General features: G+C 44.6%; 1 protein-coding gene across 1 annotated transcript in view; it reads right to left on the reverse strand.

Annotated features, from left to right (window-relative positions):
• Nucleotides 1–20,450, reverse strand: part of SEC62 (SEC62 homolog, preprotein translocation factor) — a 924,572-nt gene that overhangs the window by 476,686 nt on the left and 427,436 nt on the right. The gene's annotated exons all lie outside the window — the stretch shown is intronic.

The raw sequence follows: 20,450 nt of genomic DNA on the forward strand, positions 1-20,450 counted from the left end.
CATTTTGGGAAAAAAACTGGAAGCTCTAACGATTGTTGCAAGCATAAAGTAGAACAAACTTTAGGAACAAAAGAAGGATTTGGTCTGAGGGACACCCTGTCTGTATGAAATCCAAGTACGGGGGTTTCACTGACAAAGCTTGAAGTTCTGAAACCCTTCTGGCTGAAGTAATCGCCACTAGAAAGGCTGTCTTCCATGATAGAAACTTTAGATCACAGGTAGCTGCCGGTTCAAAGGGGAAAGAAGTCAAGGCACGCAACACTATATCGAGATCCCATGGAGGTGCAGGATGAGAAATCGGAGGTCTTAATAGAGCAGCACCTTTCAAGAAGGTCTTACACAATCTGTTGCTCATTAAAGGTGGGTCTATGGATTCATGAAAATTAGAAATCGCTGCCAATTGTACTTTGATGGTAGAAACTGAAGAGCCTTGATTGAAAAGAGGGGTCAGGAATTTGAGTACTTCTGCCACGGGAGTAGAAATGGGGTCCAGGCCCCGGAGTTGAGCCCAAATAGCAAACCTTTTCCATTTGCTAGAATACAGTTTCTTCGTAGCAGACTTGTGGGCTGAAGATAATATGTGCACAACATCTGGATCCAGTGCATGTCTCCTGACTATCGTCGGAAGAGGAGGAGCCAGGCCGTCAATTTTAAGGTGTGTAGGGACTGGTGTAGTAGTCCCGACTGATGAATCAGTAGGTCTGGGACCTGGGTCCAGGAACCATGGACCTTCCAGAGCATGTTTCCGAAGATAGGGAAACCACACTTGATGAGGCCAGTAAGGAGCAATTAAGATCATCTTGCTCCCTAAGAGAGATGCCTTTTGAATCACCCTGGGGAGGAGAGGAACTGGAGGGAAGGCATAAAGCAGGCCGGTGGGCCAAGGATGGACTAATGCGTCCATGGGGCTCTTCCCCAGAGCCGGGGTTAGGGAGAAAAATTCTTCGCATTTCACATTCAGAGGAGTCGCGAAGAGGTCGCAACACGGAACTCCCCATTCGCTGAAAATCTGCCTTGTAACTGTCATATTCAGAGACCATTCGTGAGGAGAGAGGATGGTTCTGCTCAACCTGTCGGCTATGACATTGGACTTGCCCGGTATGTGAGTAGCCACTAGGAAGCGTTTGGTCAAGACTGCCCATTCCCAAACTCTCATCGCTTCTCTGCAAAGAGGATAGGATCTGGTCCCTCCCTGTTTGTTCAGGTACCAGACAACTGACATGTTGTCTGAGTGAACAGCAATTACGCCCTGAGGGAGATAATCGTGAAGGGCTTGAAGGGACAGGAGTACTGCCCTCATTTCTAGGATGTTGATGTGGAGAGGGGTCTCTTCCGGGTGCCATTTGCCTTGGACTGACCTGCCCAGGGAATGCCCCCCCCACCCCGTCTGGGAGGCGTCCGTGGTCAAAGTGGCCGCCGGAGGAGGAAGAACAAAGGGTCGTCCCTGATCCAAATTGGAGGACACTAGCCACCAGCGAAGGTCCCGTTTGCAAGATTCTGTGATCCATATGAGATGATTGAGAGGGAGTTCCTGAAAGGACCACTGAGTTGAAAGAAGCCACTGGAGGATTCTCATGTGTAACCTTGCCAAGGGAACTAGCAGAACTGTGGCAGCATGGATCCCAATAGCTGTAGGACCATTCTGGCTGGGGCTTTGGACCTGGGGAGTAAGGCTCGAACCTGATTTTGAATGGTTTGAATTCTGTCTGCAGGTAGATAGACCCGCATCTGGTTTGAATCTATCTCTACCCCTATGAATCTTATTCTCTGAGATGGCCGCAACACAGACTTTGGCCAATTGAAGGTGATTCCAAGGGAATTGCCCAGTGATATTGTGGCTTGCAGGCTCCGTAGAAGTAGATGCTTGGAGGTGGCAGTTAGGAGCCAGTCGTCTAGGTACGGAAACACCTGGAATCCTAGACTTCTCAGGTGAGCAGTCACTACTGCCAAGCATTTGGTGAACACCCTGGGGGCTGTGGTGAGACCAAAGGGCAGCGCACAGAACTGAAAATGACTGCCTCCTAGGCTGAAGCGCAAGTGTCTCCTGGGCGTTTGATGTATTCTGATATGATAATACGCGTCCTTGAGGTCTATGGAGCACATCCAAACACCTTTCTCCAACAAGGGGAGAATGGTTTGTAGAGTGACCATTCGGAACTTGGACTTCTTGACTGAACGGTTTAGGTTGCTTAGGTCCAAAATGGGCCTCAAGTCCCCGGTCTTTTTTGGCACCAAAAAGAATCTTGAGTAAGTCCCTAATCCGATCTGGCCTGTGGGGACCGGTTGGATGACTCCTTTTTGCAGCAGCTTTGAAATTTCTGAGGCTGCGGTATCCCGTTGACTGGGTGGCGGGTCTGGGATTTTTTTGGACTGAAGGGGGGGGGGGGGCAAGAGAATGGGATGGAGTAACCTCCGGCGATAATTCGAAGCAACCATCGGTCCTGAGTGATCCCTTCCCAGGCCTTCAGGTGCTTCGAAAAACGACCCCCGACTGGCTCCGGAGCAGCACAGTCGGGCAATCCCTCAGGGACTATGAAAAGCTGAAGAGCCACGAAAGGACTCGCGGTCTCCAGTGTTGCGAGGGCCTCTGCCGCCTCTGGGACGGCATCTTCCGGATGAATTTCCCCTCCTCTGCCTCTGGAGGGGGAACCTTCCTGCTGAGAGGGGTAAGACTTCTGAGATCTACGGAACCACATCTTCCCTCCTCTTTTAGCCTTGGGATAAGGCCGAAAGGGAGTGGAAAATCGTGCCCCTACGGCAGTCAGAGTCTTACCCTCCTGTTCACAGCGGGTAAGTGTGTCTTTTACCTTGGGTCCAAACAGGGAGGACCAATCAAAGGGGGTGTCGGCAAATGAAGACTTAAAGGCCTCCGCGAAATGACACAGGCGGAGCCAGGCTTGTCTCCGTAGAGCGATGCCTGTACCTGCCGCTCTACTCGCCCCTTCGGCCGCATACGAAATGAGCCTCATGGACGAGTTCGAAATGGACGACATTGTAGCCAGCTGAGATCCAACCGTCTGGGCCAGCTCCTCAGGCAGGTTACCCAAGAGGGTATCGGATAGCTCCTTAATCAGATCCCTCTGAAATCTCGTAAAGTGCGTCAGGTAGTTCAAAGACCTCAGTGTAAAGGCCGCTGAACTAAGGGTGCGCTTACCGTACCGATCCATGCTCCTAGACTCCTTATCAGGAGGATGGACGGACGTAGAAGCCTCTGCTACATCTTGCTGGGTAGCAGATGCCACCACCATAGCATCTACAGCCACACCTTTGTAAGGAACTCTCTATCCGGGGCCGAGAGAAATTTGTTTGGAAGAGCGGGCACCGTTCCACAGAGTCTGGTGTTCCGCCTTCGACAGATCAAATCCAAGAGCTCGTCAAGGGCGGAGACACCCAGGAGGCAGAGGGATGAGCCCCGAGGCCTTCAGGAACACCGACTCATCAGCAGAGGGAGGTTTGGACTGCCAGCCGCCTCGTTGTTTTAGGGCTTCTAGGATGTCTGCAAAGGAGACATCATCCGAGGACGACTTGGGGGAACCCTCTGCATCATCGAGTTCAGTGTCAGATGTCAAAGACTCGTCAGGAGTCAACGTGCTTCCTCTTGCACGTTTTCTTCCTGGGAGGTTCCTCCGAAGAGGCTTCAGAAGGACCTCCAGGAGGGGGAGAAACCCCAGCGGGGGTAACCTGAGGCCCAGGGGCTCCGCTGTCTACGGACAGGGGGACTGCCAACGACCCAGTCTCCAAATGTAGGGAAGGAGCTGGGGAAACTGTGGAGGTAGCCAAGGAAGATTTGGCTAAAGCACTCCTCATAGCCCTGAAGGCGGGACCACCAGAATCCTGGGAGGGTCCCCCCTCCGTGGCCACGACAGTGGACGGTACTCCCGCCGACGCACCAAGAGGGAGACTTGGGACCAAAAGCATCAATCCCGAAGCCTCCCCCCCAGGGCCGAAGGAAGAAGTCCGTACACTGAACTCCGACCCAAGAGCCAGAGTAGGAGCAAGGGTCGGGCCCGACCCTAACACCTCCACTGGTTCCACCAGCACCTGCTCCAACGGTGCCAAGCTGTTGGAGGAGGAAATACAGTAGGGGGGTGGACCATCGGCTCCGAAGCCAAATGGGCTGGAGCCGAAACCATCTTTTGGAACACTGGAGACTGGAAGAGTCGAAGGAGCACCCTGTCGATGTCCGAATCAGACATCTTGGATGATCTCGAGGATACCGATCGGGCCCGAACCGATTTCTCCATCGGCTCCGAAGGGCTCGGGGACCGGCTCCGAAATGACTCAACAATTATCGGCTCTGAGGAAACCTTCAAGGAAATTTCCCTCGGTGCCGATAAGGACTTCGCCCGAGGGGAAGAGTCTGAGCCAATGACCCTTATCGGCTCCAATATCAGTGGAGCTGATGAGGGTGACCCGCCTCTCGATGCTCCAGACCTCGGCTCCGAAACCAGAGGGGTCGAGGCTGGAGGCATCGAGGCAGACCGTTCCGACCTCGGCTCCGAAGTCCGTGGAGCCGATGGAGAAGTCTGCTTAGTTTTCTTAGCAGTCGGTTCCGACTGACTGGTCAGAGCCGACACTTTCCTCTTTTTAGAAGGAGACGGAGAGGAAGATAAAGCCTCCTCAAAGGAAGGCTTGATTAATCCTTTGAGGATTAATTTGTTTTTCCTCTCCTGGAGGACTCTGGAGGAAAATGCATGGCATACACTGCACGATTCCTGCAGATGTTTAGCACCAAGACAATAGACGCACGAGGAGTGGTCGTCCGTTATGGACATTTTGAAGCCACACCTCGTGCACCTTTTAAACCCGGAGGGTTTATGCTCTTTAGACATATTCAGGCTACAAAAAACAGATAACTACAGTAAACACTAAAGGGTTTGACACACAAGAACACAATTATGTATGCCCCTAACTTAGTGTAAATAATTTAAACTAAAGAACTTACTTTTTTTTTTTTTTACACAAGATTGAGAAAGAGAAAAGGAAAAAGAGGAGGGCCAAGACCCTCTAACTTAAAAGGGTACTTGACCCACACACAATCACAAGAAGTAGTAACCACAGGGGAAGGCCCCTCTAACTTAAACGGAACCTTCTCTGACAGGAAAAAAACACCAAATTTTACCAAATCTTAGAAAAACACACTTGTACACAAAGAATAGCCGTTAAAACAGCTTTTGGGTTTTAAATGAATCAAATACGGACAGGAAAAAAGCCTAATATATAGTACTTAGCCCAGCCAATGTTGAGACCACGTCCAAGCTCTGTAAGCGGCAAACAAGATCTGGGGGATTAGTGGTGGTGCATCCTGGGATAAAGATAGCTCAGCCAATTAGAGGCCTCGCTCTATAAATGCTACCTGTTGGCATCAATGGTCGTTTCTGAGCCAGGGAACTGAAGTCAGATGATAAGAAATTATGTAATTTTGCAAGTATCCTAGCAGTAATATTTGGGAAGTCTCTCTGAGAGAGACTGGGCATTTTGTATTTGACCGGACGAGAAGATTCACTCACATCTGTCTTGCTTGTTCTGTAAGTTAACTAAGCTACAATAATTCCTCTTAGATATAGTCAGGAATATACTGAAGTATAGCTTAGATGTTTTCTTTATTTGAGACTGCCCTGCAATGTTGTTTTAAATATTCCTGTGATTTTGAACTCTGATGTAACTGTGATTACATGCTGAGTATTTTCTTTTTTTATTATTTATTATTAAATATATTTAAACCTTTCACTGTGGCTGATATTTGTGAGACATATTTAAGTTCTAAGAGTACTTGCATATTTACTTGGTGACACTGTGGGTCACTCCTAATAGCCTTGTTCTTGGTCTAACTACCATTTGTATGGATAAAACATTACACAGTAGGATCGGACACCCTTTGTTAAGGGCCTTAAAGCAGCTTATAAGGAGTGGCTGGTGGCAGTAAAAAAAAAAACCTTGTAGTCTGGCAGAAGGGGCATAGCTAGTAAACCTGTGCCAGCCTTTCCCAGGTGTGTGTGTGTGTGTGTGTGTGTGTGTGTGTGTGTGTGTGTGTGTGTGTGTGTGTGTGTGTGTGTGTGTGTGTGTGTGTGTCAGCTACTTGGGCAGGGACACAAAGCACTGGCTGGACAGAGAGGGTGATGGAGGTCTTGTCTTGGCCAGAGATCTCAACTCTATAGCTATGCCAGTGGGACGTCTTATTTGGGATCTGGAGAAAGAGGGAGAAACCAGCCCTGGACTGACTGTGGACTCTGTGTGCTTTTTAAGGGAACCTGCACTTGATGCAAAGAGCTACATCTGGAAATACTGTGTGTGTACCTTGGCACCCTCTCAGTGTACATCCCTCACCTTTGCCAGTAGTAAGGATTGAGGCTCAATGATTACTGGTCCAGTGGTGGGTCGTCACAGGGGCGGTTAATGAAGGACACCTTAAAGGGGTTCACAAACCAGCACAGCCTCATCCAGGCATGTCTCCTGAGGGCTATGCCTGAGCCGGCTGCCGGAGAGGTTCCTTCCACAGCACAGGAAATTAACATCATTGAGGAATTAGTGATGGAGGACATAGTGGTCAGTTAGGGAGATACCTTCTTGAGGTTCACCTCCAACGAAGTCTGCATCAGAGAGGTGATTTCTTTAATCAGGTCTCTCTGGAGGCACAAAGTGTGCCAAGTAATTTAATGCACTCACTGTAAAGGTGGCTGAAGTATACATGCGTTTCCCATGCCTGTCCAAACCCAATACTCTTTGTTCGGGGGATGAACAGAAGAGCTCTGCTCAGCTAGCTCCTTCTTAGTGGCCGACGACAGCACAATGGCATCAACTGGGACACCTTTACTCCAGAATGGGCAGTCACTGGGAGGATTAAGGTATTTGTCTGCACGTTTAGGGATGGGCTCTACACTGTCTGGCTCCTTCCAAGCCTGGTGGACAATAACGTCAATTAGCTCATCTGCTGATGGGGTCACCCATGACGTAGATGACCCATCCCAAAGGCTTCCAGCAACGGTGACTCAGTTGGCTTAGCTTTTAGTTACCATGGGGCACAGTCTGAATCAACTAAGCACAGTAAACTAGGAACAGACAGAATAACCTTCAGTATGACTTCAAATCCAATTAGTCTTGGTCTGGCTCTGCAACAGAGAGGGATAGAGTCCTGGCTGCAACCAGGGCTCGGCTAGCAGCCCTGGCACTGGAGGAGTCGGACAAGGAGGAGGTGAAGAGAAGGGGTGTGGCCCATTTGCCTCTCATGGAAGGAAGGCAGGGTCTGTGCACACTCAGAGGCACACATGGCAGTGCAATCTCCCTGGTGGATTCCAAAAGGATCACCACTTGTACTGTGGGTGCAGAGTGTGGGGGGGTGGGGTCATGGCTTCTAAAAGCGTAAGTACTGTTGTACAAGTTGCACTGCCCATAACAGGTGGTGACTAAATTCCTCACTGCAGCAATAGCCTCTGGCTATTTGAGTTGTATTTTGCCTAGGATACAACAGGTCAGTCTTCAAAAAAGCTCTGTCTCCTTCCTAAACCTACACTCTACCTGCGGTTTGGCAAGCCGTGTGAAGTAGAGAGAGAAGTGAAAATGTTACTGAGTGCATTTTATTTCTAATACACTTTTAAAAGCAGAATTAAATCCTGAATGTTTTCAGTACATATCTGTTGATTTGCTTCCTATCTAACACTAGAAAATGGTGACAGCATTAGAAAAGCATAACATTTGTCCTGAGTAGAAAGTATCATAGAATTTGGAACTTGTGCCTAATGTGGATTATTATAAACAAATATTCTGGAGATCCTGGCAATAATAATGCCTTAGCATTAATTTTTAATTGGTCAGCAGCTTTCTATGATTGTTACCATAATTTTGCTTTTAATGAAAAAGGTATAAAGAATGATTTCTGTAGTTCGACAGAACCTTTATTTCCTAGTCCCCCACGTCTTCCTCTGTGCAATAAAAGAGGATGTTATTCTCTGCTGAAATGTCTTATGTGAAAGTGATTTGGCACCTTAACAGTTTTCTGCCATGCTTACTTGGAGTTCCAAGCAGTTTGTGTGTTGCTGCATCAGAAGTTGCCATTGGGACCAAAAGAGACAGGTTTCTGTCAGGGAAGTTTCTAGTGTAATAATGCACAATTTTAAAATCACAGCGGACAATAAACTAGAGGTAAGCTCTACTAAACCTTTCTTCACTAGTTCTGATTGCATGTGTACTAGTAAACTGTATGCTTCTGGGACATTGGACGCAACAGAGAGGGATAGAGTCCTGGCTGCAACCAGGGCTCGGCTAGCAGCCCTGGCACTGGAGGAGTCGGACAAGGAGGAGGCGAAGAGAAGGGGTGTGGCCCATTTGCCTCTCATGGAAGGAAGGCAGGGTCTGTGCACACTCAGAGGCACACATGGCAGTACTGACCGCTTTAGGTACAATCATGTGCTAGTGGAGTCTAATCAATATATACAAGGACAGAGTATCCTTGTCACAAGGACTGAACATCCTTGTCAAGACAAAGTATCCTTCTCAGGAGCGAGAGTGGGTTCTAATCAAATGAAGAAAAGGAACAAAGAAGACTCCATCTTTGGGAATTGAATTGGCCCTAATTACAGTCACAGATCTATCCCTTTGGTATGAGTGCATTTTTTATTTATTTATTTTTGCTCACGAGAAATGATGGTGCTTCACGGTTTCCAGAAAAAGGTACTTCTGATAAGAACATTTTAGAAAATCTAAAAAATAAACTGAAACAAGATGATAATAAGGTACCGGCCCCTTGTACAAAGGCACCCTTTGTGAGAATTACCAAACCTCACAGTGGCTGGAGCTAGCAAGGCTGAACCTATTATAAAAGTAGTGTGAATATGGACTGTAGTGGAATTGCAAGCCACTGTATAATCTCTCCCTCCTATTTGAACACATTCAGCAAAATATGCAAAAATCTTAAGACATGTACAGTAATAAAGACTTCCATCAAAGACATGAGTGGTTTTCTAAGCCTCCACACTTCCAGATATTTTTAGGAAAACATGGGACAAATCTAACATTAGGTGACAACATATACATGATGATGGATTTGTAGCTACCAGAAATAACCTCTTGAAAGCCATTACACAGTGTGACCCCCTCTCCAACTGGACAAGAACAAACGTTATTGTGCAGGAAAAGAATGCATCTATTGATGCATACTTACAGTACGATAGGGTCATCTGAAGCTTTTTCTGGAGATCCTGTGGAAGGTGCAGCAGGCTGTCATTAGCTTTTGTAGAGGGGTTATCACCAATACAACAGATAAAAATTGTAAACCAAGAAAATACATAGCAGATAATATACTTAGCAAAGAAAAGGAAAAAGTTTGTAGATATTCAGCTCCAGCAGTTCAATACCGACTCCAGAGGGATGAGAAATGGGAAGGAAAAATCACGGGGAATAGGGAGATTCAATTTCTTTCAGCAACCCCCCAGGACATTATCAGAAAAATTATCATCCCCATAATCCATCACAGTCACTGAAAGCTGCACCATGTTTAAATGCTTAACTCAATTGTGGACAACCTGGACATTGATGAAATGCATGTTCATAAGCTGGAGAGCAAGCAACTGCGCCAAATGCTCAAATGCCACAGCAACCTGAAAGAAATCCACTTGTATGGAATACTGCTTGGCAGCCACCAGTGTTGCAACAAATTCAATAGGACAGCCTTGAGCAGCAACCAATTACTTCCCTTGGTACTGACTAATCAAGATAATCCTTTTGTAAACGTTACAGTATAAAATACATTTACCCCACTTCTTGCAGATACAATAATTACTAGATCTGCAAAAGTACAGTTTTGTACCTACCATAAATGTAGATGTTCGAGGATCCACATTGCTGCAGTCATAACCTGTGGGTAGTCCGCTGTCCTCGGTCAGCCCGAATACCAAAGTGTTAGGCTGGCGTCGGTCATGGTCGCTCAGAGCTGACGTCAGTACGCAGTAGTACTTAAGAGCATGACCGACGCCATATCTGCAGTCTTTCTTGCCCCAGATGTCAGAAGGCCTAAAAAGGAAAGGCCATAGCCAAAATAGAAAATACCCAACAACCAACATAGATAAAATAATAATTATCCCAAAAGAAACACAGCAACCCCAAACTATAGAGGGGAAGGAGGGAGGGAAAATTGGACTGCAGCAATGTGGATCCTCGAACATCTACATTTATGGTAGGTACAAAACTGTACTATGTTCTTCGTCTCACATTGCTGCAGTCATAACCTGTGGGTGGAATCCCAAAGCAAAGGTAAAGGGAGGCTGGCAAACTAAAAAGCATTAGGAGCTGCCAACAAGCCCTGTAAAACTGCAGTGGCAAACCCAGCCCCAGACTTAGAATAAAGAGGGAGATGGTAATGTTTAGTAAAAGTGTGCACTGAACTCCAAGTAGCTGCCTCCAAAATATCCTTAGTAGCTACCCCTTAAAAGGCAGTAGATGTGGCGGTAGCCCTAGTGGAATGAGGTCTGATCCCAGCAGGAACATCCTTTCCATGATGAGAATAACAAAAAGCAATACAATGGCCAATCCACTTAGAAATAGTTTGCTTAGAAACAGCCTTCCCCTGTGAACCCAAAGCAAAAGAAATAAATAACTGTTGAGTCTGCCTGAATTCTTTAGTTCTGCTCAAATAATAGCGTAACTGCCTGTGAATATCCAAAGAATGCAAGACTTTTTCCCTTTATTTTGGGGATCAGCATAAAAAGTAGGCAAATGAATAGACTGGTTTAAGGCCACATTAGAAATAACTTTAGGCATAAAAGTAGGGTTAGTACGCAAGGACACCCTATCCTTATGGAATATCAGGAAGGATTCAACTGCCATGAGAGCCTGTAATTCAGATACCCTCCTAGCAGACGTAATGGCCAACAAAAAAGCAGTCTTCCAGGACAAAAACTTCAACTCAGACGTAGCTGCAGGTTCAAAAGGAGGTAAAGTAAGCTTTTCCAACACAAAATTGAGATCCCAGGAAGGAGTAGGAGCTCTACATGGGGGTCTTATGTTTTTTGCCCCTCTAAGAAATTGTTTAAACAAAGGGTGAGAAAATAAAGGAGGGTCACAATCATAGTGAGCAGAAATGGCTGCAGCATGAACTTTCACGGAGGAAAAAGACAAACCCTTGTCTAGTAATTCAGTAAGGTACTGTAGTGTAAAAAGTACAGTTTTGTACCTACCATAAATGTAGATGTTCGAAGATCCACATTGCTGCAGTCATAACTTATGGGTAGTCCGCTGTCCTCGGTCGGCCCGAATACCAAAGTATTAGGCTGACGTCGGTCATGGGCGCTCAGATCTGACGTCAGAGCGTCAAGGTATTAATGCGCATGACCAACGTCATTTCCTCAGTCTTTTCTTGCCCCAGATGTCAGAAGGCCCTAAAAATAAAGGCCACAGCCAAAAATAGAATAACTCCCTAAAACCATGTACAAAAAAAAAAAAACTACAACCCAAATCATACCACCACTCCAAACTACAGAGGGGAAGGAGGGAGGGTAAATTGGACTGCAGCAATGTGGATCTTCGAACATCTACATTTATGGTAGGTACAAAACTGTACTATGTTCTTCATCTCACATTGCTGCAGTCATAACTTATGGGTAGAATCCCAAAGCAGAGGTAAAGGGAGGCTGGCAAAATCATAAAGCATTGGGGGCTGCCAAAATGCCCTGTAAGATTGCAGTGGCAAATCCAGCCCTAGATTTGGAATAAAGAGGAAGATGGTAATGTTTAGAAAAAGTGTGCACTGAACTCCAAGTAGCTGCTTCCAAAATATCTTTAGTAGCTACCCCCCTTAAAAAAGCAGTAGAAGTGGCAGTTGCCCTAGTGGAGTGAGGCCTGATTCCAGCTGGAATCTCCTTATCATGATGAGAATAACAAAAAGCAATACAAAGGCCAATCCACTTAGAAATAGTTTGTTTTGAAACAGGTTTTCCCTGAGAACCCAAAGCAAAAGAAACAAACAACTGCTGAGACTGTCTGAACCCTTTAGTCTTGCTCAAATAATAACGCAACTGCCTGTGAATATCCAAAGTGTGCAAATTTTCTCCCCTTTATTTTGGGGATCTGCATAAAAAGTAGGCAAATGAATAGATTGGTTCAAGGCCACATTTGAAACCACTTTAGGCATAAAAGTAGGGTTAGTACGCAGAGATACCCTGTCCTTATGAAAAATTAGGAAGGGTTCAACTGCCATTAGAGCCTGTAATTCAGAAACCCTTCTAGCAGACGTAATGGCCAACAAAAAAGCAGTCTTCCAAGACAAAAACTTTAACTCAGCCGTAGCTGCAGGTTCAAAAGGAGGTAAAGTAAGTTTTTCCAACACAAAATTGAGATCCCAAGCAGGAGTAGGAGCCCTACGCGGGGGTCTTATGTTCTTTGCCCCTCTAAGGAATTGCTTAAACAAAGGATGAGAGAATAATGGTGGGTCACAGTCATAGTGAGCAGAAATGGCTGCAGCATGAACTTTTATAGAGGAGAAAGACAAACCCTTGTCCAATAATTCTGTAAGATATTGAAGAGAAACACTCAAATCAGGCCTGGAAACATCAAAGCTCTTTGCTTTGCTCCAAATAAAAAATCTCCTCCATTTATCAGCATAAACTTTCCTTGTACTAGGCCTCCTGGCCTCCAAAATAACATTCAAAACTTGTTGAGGAAGCTGCGACCCTCCAGGTTCTAGAACAGAATATGCCAGGCTGTTAGATGCAGGGACTGAATCCTGACATTGAGGAAATGATTGCCCTCCTGAGTCAAAAGGTGTGGAATCAAAGGCAAAGGGTAAGGAGGTTCCCGTACTAAACTCCTCAGCAGAGGGTACCAGTGCTGTCGAGGCCAGTCTGGAGCTATTAGAATCATGGAGGGCTTGTCTTGTCTGACCTTCAAGAGAACCTTTGGAAGAAGAGGCAGAGGCGGAAAGGCATAGACGTGAAGATTGCTCCAACTGAATGATAGAGCATCCACTTTCCAAGCTGTGGGATGAAACATCTTTGTGCAAAACTTTGGCACCTGGAAATTTAGTGGAGAAGCGAACAGATCTATGTCTGGAGTCCCCCATATCATTGTCAACTGTCGAAATACATGAGGATCCAATTTCCACTTGTGGGGATCCACTATCCGTCTGCTCAAAACATCTGCTAAGGAGTTCTGTGCTCCTGGCAGAAACCTTGCTTGAAGAGTGAGTTGCAAACTGAGAGCAGTCTCCCACAAAATCATAGCTTGCCTGCAAAGAGGGTACGAATGGGTTCCCCCTTGCTTGTTGATGTACCACATGACAGTTGTGTTGTCTGTTTGAATCAACACCTGTCCTGGTTGAAGTAGATCCTTGAAGGCCATCAGAGCAAATTGGACTGCTAACATCTCCTTCATGTTGATATGCAAATGCTGTAGTCTGGGAGGCCACGTGTCTTGAATCCATTTCCCATTGAAGTGTGCTCCCCAAGCCAGGTCTGAGGCATCCGTCGTTAAGATCTGACTCGCCTCTGGTCGGGTCACAGAGAGTCCCTTGTTTAGGTGACATTCCTGAGCCCACCACAAGAATTCCTTCTGGATGCAAGGTATTATCTGAATGACAGTGTCCAAATTGTGGCAGTGTTGAGTCCATACACTTTTGAGATACCATTGTAGCTTTCTCATATGCAGTTTGGCATTTGGAAGTACCAGAATGCAAGATGCCATGAACCCCAAGGCTTGAAGGACTGTCCTTGCAGTCAGCCTGGACATTACTGATAATTGCTGGAAGTATAGGTAAAGATTTCTTTGTTTGTCCGGGGTCAAAAAAGCCATCTGAGAGGCTGTATTCAGTCTCACACCCAGAAAGCACATGTCCTGAGAGGGTACTAGACTGGACTTTGTTTCGTTCACAGAATACCCTAGGCACCTTAAAACTGCCATTACATACTGTAGATGTTGAAGTAACTTGTCTTTGTCTTGAGCAAGAATCAGGCAATCGTCCAGATAAGGATAAATTTGTATTCCTCTCAGTCTTAAGAAGGCTATTACAGGAGCCAGGACCTTTGTGAACACCCTGGGCGCAGTAGAAAAGCCAAAGGGCAATGCAGAGAACTGATAATGAAAAGTACCAGCCCGAAAACGCAGGAATCTCCTGCAGCTGGGCCTGATAGGAATGTGAAGATAAGCCTCTTTGAGATCCAGAGTTACCATCCAGTGATCTTTGCCTAGCAGAGGCAGAAGTTGCTGTAAAGTCAACATCTTGAACTTTGGAATGTCTAGGTATGTATTGAGAATGGACAAATCCAGAATTGGCCTCCAAGTGTTTCCTTTCTTTGGCACAAGGAATAGGCGAGAATAAAACCCTAGGCCTACTTCTGACGGAGGTACCACCTGGATTGCCCCCATTTGCAAAAGCAAAGAAATTTGTTTGTGAGCCTCCAGCCTTTGCTGAGGAGGTACATCTGGCATGCCTTTGAAAGGAGGAAAAGTGTGAAAATAAAACTTGTAGCCTTGATTTATTATGTCCAACACCCATTTGTCCTGGGTGACCAAATGCCAATTTTGTTTGAAAAGTGCCAACTTTCCTCCTAGAGGAGCTGCCAGACAGGAAGAATCTGGCAGCTGGAGATACAGGTCATTGGGTCTGTTTACGAAAAGGCTGACCCCTGCCCTCACCAGAAGATTGTAGAACAAGTCCTAGGTCTGAAAGAACCCTGAGCGTGAGCTCTGCCCCTACCACGTCTAGACCTGCCCTTAGACTGAAAATCTGAAGAAGGGTAAGACCATCCTCTTGCAGGCCAATTCCTGCTAAACTTAGGGCTGCACTTGCAAAATTCCTTAACCGTCTGCATAGACTTAGCTTTGTCTTCCATCTTTTTCAAAACTGACTCCACAGGAGAACCAAAAAGAACTTCAGATTGAAGAGGAGCATCCAAAATTCGAGCTTTAACATGCTCTGACAAATTTTGATCCTTAAGCCAGGCATGCCTACGAATAACTGAACCAGTAGCAGCCACCCTGGAAGAAGCCTGAAGAGCATCAAAGCCACACTGCAAGGAATGCTTACCAACTTGATCTGAGGCATGAACTAAGTCCTGCAATTCCTTACACTCTATACCCTCAGCTAAAGCATCTACCTTAGATTTCAACTGACCTAACAGAAAGTTCTGATACTTCAGCATATGAAACTGGCAACTTAAAGCCCTCATAGCCAGCGTGGAGGAGGTATACACTTTTTTACCCCACCTATCCAAAGCTCTAGAATCTTTATCCAGAGGAACTGGATTCTTAACTACAGAAGCCCTGACACCCTTAGGCCCTTGAATAATAGTTTTCGGGTCAGCTCTAGGACTCCTATACAAATATTTATGTGCCTCTGGAACTCTGTAATACCTGTCTGGCTTGACAGGGGCAGGGGTTAAAGAATCAGGATTAAGGGAAGCTTCAGAAAAAACATCCTGAACAACATCTAAAACAGGGGGAATAGCCAAAGGTCTATGTTGTGGCAAAAACAAAAATTCCCTAAGCCTCTTACGAGAATCTGAAAAATCCTGACCTTCCCACTTGAAATGCTCCCTCATGGAGTGCAAGGTTTCAGAAAAGGAAAAATCCTCTGGAGGAGAAGCAGAAGGACAGGAATCCTCTGCATCCGAATCAGAATAGGGAGGAAAATCCTGAATATCCTCAGCTGAAGACTCAGAGTAATCTGAGGAATGCTCCAATCCCTCTAAATCTGTCTCCACCCTAGGCCTCTTCTCTGGAGGGGGCATAGAACCCCTGATTAAAGTAATCAAATCCTCTGCCATTTTCAACATATGTTTTTTAGGAACAGAGCACGAAGAACTAGGGCTGATGCCTGTACCAGAAAGACCAGGTCTAGCTTTAGCAGGGCCTTTATTGACAGAAGTAGAAGGCCTAATAACCTTTTGTAAGGATGGAACCACAGAAACTTGAGAAGCCCCCTCGGCCTGACCTAACTCCTGAGAGGCCAACTCCTGTAATAGTAAAGGTTCCCCCTGTGATTCAGCCGAGACCTCGGCTGGATCCACAGATTCAACCGTAGATTCCATAGAACCGGCGTCCGCAACGGATGACTCATCCTGTTTAGACTTTAACGATTTATCTTTTCGCTTTTTTGCGGTAGCGGGAGTCGGAGGATCCGACGGCATGTTGTAGTTACACCGCCATCAAAACAAGCCTAGCACAGTCTAATCTGCGTTTTATGGTGCGCTTATTAAATCTAGCGCAAAAGCGACACCCGACTACGTCGTGCTCAGGCCCCAAGCAAGGAATACAGAGAGAGTGATAGTCCCTATGAGGTATCTGTTTCCCACAAGAAATACAATTATTAACTTTTTCTGACATCCGGATTAACTGAGGCAAGAAAAGACAAAAATATTCCCCAACGGGGTACTTAGCCCAACTTGGTCTTTGGTCTGAAACTCGAAAAATGAAAATTTCAGAACGCCGAACGGCACTTGCAAACGCTGCTTCTGCTTCGGACCACGCGGCAAGAAAGACTGCGGATATGGCGTCGGTCATGCACTTAAGTACTACTGCGTACTGACGTCAGCTCTGAGCGACCATGACCGATGCCAGCCTAACACTTTGGTATTCGGGCCGACCGAGGACAGCGGACTACCCACAGGTTATGACTGCAGCAATGTGAGACGAAGAACATCGCCAAACATCTTCCACTTTCTAAACAAACAATTTAGGGTGTAGGTGTGTCCAGAGTTCCTTTATATTATCCAAAAACTAAACCTGATCCTATTCAAATTGTTCCTTTAAAAGATCAGCATGCTTTTAATGTAGAAAATTCAGCTTCTTTCAATTTGTTAAGTAGAGATTTACTATATAAACTTAAATACATTACTTAGTGCACACCTGATGGTGTATTTTTAGATGTTCCTAATGAATCTTTACGATTATATTCAAAACACTATCTGTTCAGATGAAGGTGCCCTTTTAGCTTTTATAACATCAGAACAGAAAATTGAATATGCTGGTATGGAGGAATTTAAATGTTGTCCCTACGCAGACTGGACTATCCTATGAGAATAACACAAGGCTCATAAAAGATGCAGAACCTGTGCGTATAACATTTAAACCCTTTAAGCTCCTGCCTATGGTAGTTCAGTATCCTTTTGTCAGCAGAAGCAGAGAGGACTCAACCCTGTACTTTTGCCTTGTTACAAGGTATCACTGCCTCGACTCAAAGTCCTTGTAATACTCCTATTTTACCAGTTAAGAAAATGAAAAGTAGATATATGTTTGTACAAGAATTAAATGCAGTGAATGCTGTAGTTATACCAACATTTCCAGTTGATCCTACCCTGCAACAATACTGGGTTTTACTCCATCAAATGCCACCACCTTTTTAGTGATATATACCTTTCATCTGCCTTCTTTTCTATCCCTATAAATCCAGACAGCCAATACCGGCTTGTATTTACTGATAAAGGACAGCAGTATACTTGGACTAGATTACCTCAAGGGTATGTTTAATTTCTCACCTTTTCCTCTAGAGACATAAAAAAATTAGACAAGCTTAAGTTTCCATTTGGATCTACTTTGATTCAATATGTAGATGACTTGTTTTTAGCTTCAAGAATAGTACATGATTTTAATCAAAGCACTACTTTTCTTTGGATTCAGCAGAATTATGATTTAAGGTTAAGAAAGAAAAACTGCAGTTATGGAAATCGCAGATTCAATATTCAGAAAATCTTATTTCAGAGGGTGCTAGAAATATTTTACCTTCACATACTGCTGTGATCCAAACTGCACCATGCCCTTTAACATTACAACAGAAGCAAGCTTTAATGGGATTAAGCCTTTGTCAGAATTATTAAAGATAGATACGCCTGAACCTTTACCCTAGCAGGATTATCATGAACAAACTTCTGTACAACTGAAAACCTTGTTCTTAAATCCTCCTGCGTTTGGGTTGCCAGATTATTATAAAATATTTTTTCTGCTTTATACTGAAAGAAATAAAGTAGCATCAGGATGATTACACACTGTAGAAAAAATGGTTTTAGACCTGTTTATTTTAGTACAAATCTTGATCCTGTAGCTGCAATCCTCCCTCACTGCCTAAGGCTGGTGGCTGCTACGGGATCCATAGTAGACATGGCAGCTACACTAACTCTAAGGTATGAGACTTGTGTGGCAATTTCGCGTTCTGTAGAAGCCCTGTTACTCAACACAAACTCAACATTTATCTGCAGCATGATTGTCTAAATATGAATTGTATTTACCCAACAACCCTTACTTATAGATTGTTCAATGTCCACCCTGCTTCTTTAATCCCTACAGTGGAAGGAGGAGAACCCCATGATTGTGTACTAGATCAAATGTGAAAGATATTCTTTTGCAGAATCCAGATCCAGTTCTTTTCATAGATAGCTCCTACGGTAAAAGATAGAATAATAAAATTAGCAGCCTTTGCTATTTACAAACAAGACAGAATTTTATTAACTGGACAATGAAACAGAAACGTGTCTGTTCTAGTACCTCAGCTTGTAGCTAACAAGTGAAGCCTGTAAAACTGGCAAAGGTCAGTCAGTAACTATTTTCACAGACTCTCGTTAGTTGTTATGCCAATGGGATATCTCATAATTCTGGTACACCTTGGAAAGAAAGGGGTTACCGAACATAAGCAGGAACATTATTAGATGCTTTATTATTACCAAAGATGTCTGTAGTGAAATGTGCCACACATAACACAGATGACTCCTTTGTTACCAAAGGTAACACTTTTGCAGATATAGGTGCAAGACAGGCGGCACCGACATATCCTGTTCAGGCTATATTTTTGCAGCAAATGAATAAAGTGACAACTTTTCTTTACAAGACTTGATGTATTTTAAAAAAACAGGCAGAGGACCCTGAGAAGGAGGTGGATAAATGATGGCTTCAGTCACTCTCCAGACCTTTTGCGGTGCTATCCGCACGGTCAAGTAGCAGTCCCAATAAATTTCCTAAATCAGCTGGTAAAAACCTACCCCCCGCATTTTCAAGTGGGGAAAATGCATTAATAAATCAAATAAAACAAATTTCCATCTCAGAAGTCATTCAAGTCATTCAACATTTTGTAAATACTTGTGAAATTTGCTTAAAACATAACATGTCTAAATCAGTACCCGCACCTGTTCAATCACTGAAAAAGCCTTGGTGTCCCCTTTTGCTCCCTTCAGTGGAATTTACTGAACTTTAAGTGCAGAATATTGGTAATTGTTGACATTTTTTTACAGATGGGTAGAAGCATATCTGTGTGTTAAGAATGATGCATGCACAGCAGCAAGAACAAAAAACAGTAACTAATTTCATAGAACCTCTTGTTTATAGATTTAGTATTAACCTCTAGAAATGTTAATGGTCTAAATAATCCTAAGAGGGGATGTCTAATAAAATACCTTAACAACAAATCACATACAGTATTTTTACAAGCCACTCATTAAGCAGACAGACAAACACAATTGTAATCTAAACCAATATAGAATTCTAGCTCAGCTCAATTTTAAAAGTAGAAGAGAAGTTATGATACTTTTTAGAAACACCATAATGTCCCAGATTCTTCACACATTTGAGAATCAGGAAGGCCTATTGTCCCTAGTGGTACTAAAATTTAACAGCACTGGATACTAGTTAATTTATACCGGTTCCCAGGGATGGGTCTCAGACTAATTAAGAAACGTACTGTGAACAATAGCACGGAGAGGTTAATTACTGGAGGTGATTTTAACTGTATACTAAACATCCCTCTCAACCATACAGAATTACTCAGTTTTTACCGAGTTTTGGAGTCCAAATGAAGGGGTGCCACGATTCCCCGAGTGGCACCCATTCATTCCCAATTTTTTTTCTTTTGGTTTCTTTATTTTTTTTGAATATTGCGATGACGTCAGCCCCGTCAGGGCTATCAGCCAGTTGTAATTGAGCTCAAGGCGCTTGCACCGCCATTTTTGGCTGCAAATGCGAGCAGGAAACAACAGCAAATGCGAGCGGGAAACAGCAGTTTGGGATTTATCTAACAACTTTGGATTTATCTAACAGTAGCACTCATTTAGTTTGGGGGAAAAGTGAAGTGGATTACTGGACTCTCGTTTTGTTTCGGGGAAAGTGAAGTATTGGACTCAAATAAGGTAGGTAGGTGTGCGTGTCTGTGTGAAAATGTCCCCATGTAAAACACCTGGTGGCTAGATGTATTCAGGCTCAAACCCTGTACCTTTGGTACAGGGTAAAAAGAGCCTAAAGTCCCTAGCCACGACCATTTCTGAGCTTTGTCCAGATTTTTTTGTGCTAAGAGTTGAGAACTATGGTGAGTGAGACATGAGAACTTTATTTGTATTCCCCCATTATTGGCTTTGTCCAGGGTTTTTTGTGCTAAGAGGTTGAGAGCTATGGTGAGAAGTGGAAACTGAATTCACTAAATGATAGCCATTAAGTTTCAGTCTTCCTAATTTTTAGGGAACTGCTGATTTGGCATAGTGGCATGTTGC

Source organism: Protopterus annectens, chromosome 4.part1 (assembly GCF_019279795.1).
Source record: "Protopterus annectens isolate FY-2018-M chromosome 4.part1, PAN1.0, whole genome shotgun sequence".
NCBI classification, from domain to species: Eukaryota; Metazoa; Chordata; order Ceratodontiformes; family Protopteridae; genus Protopterus; species Protopterus annectens.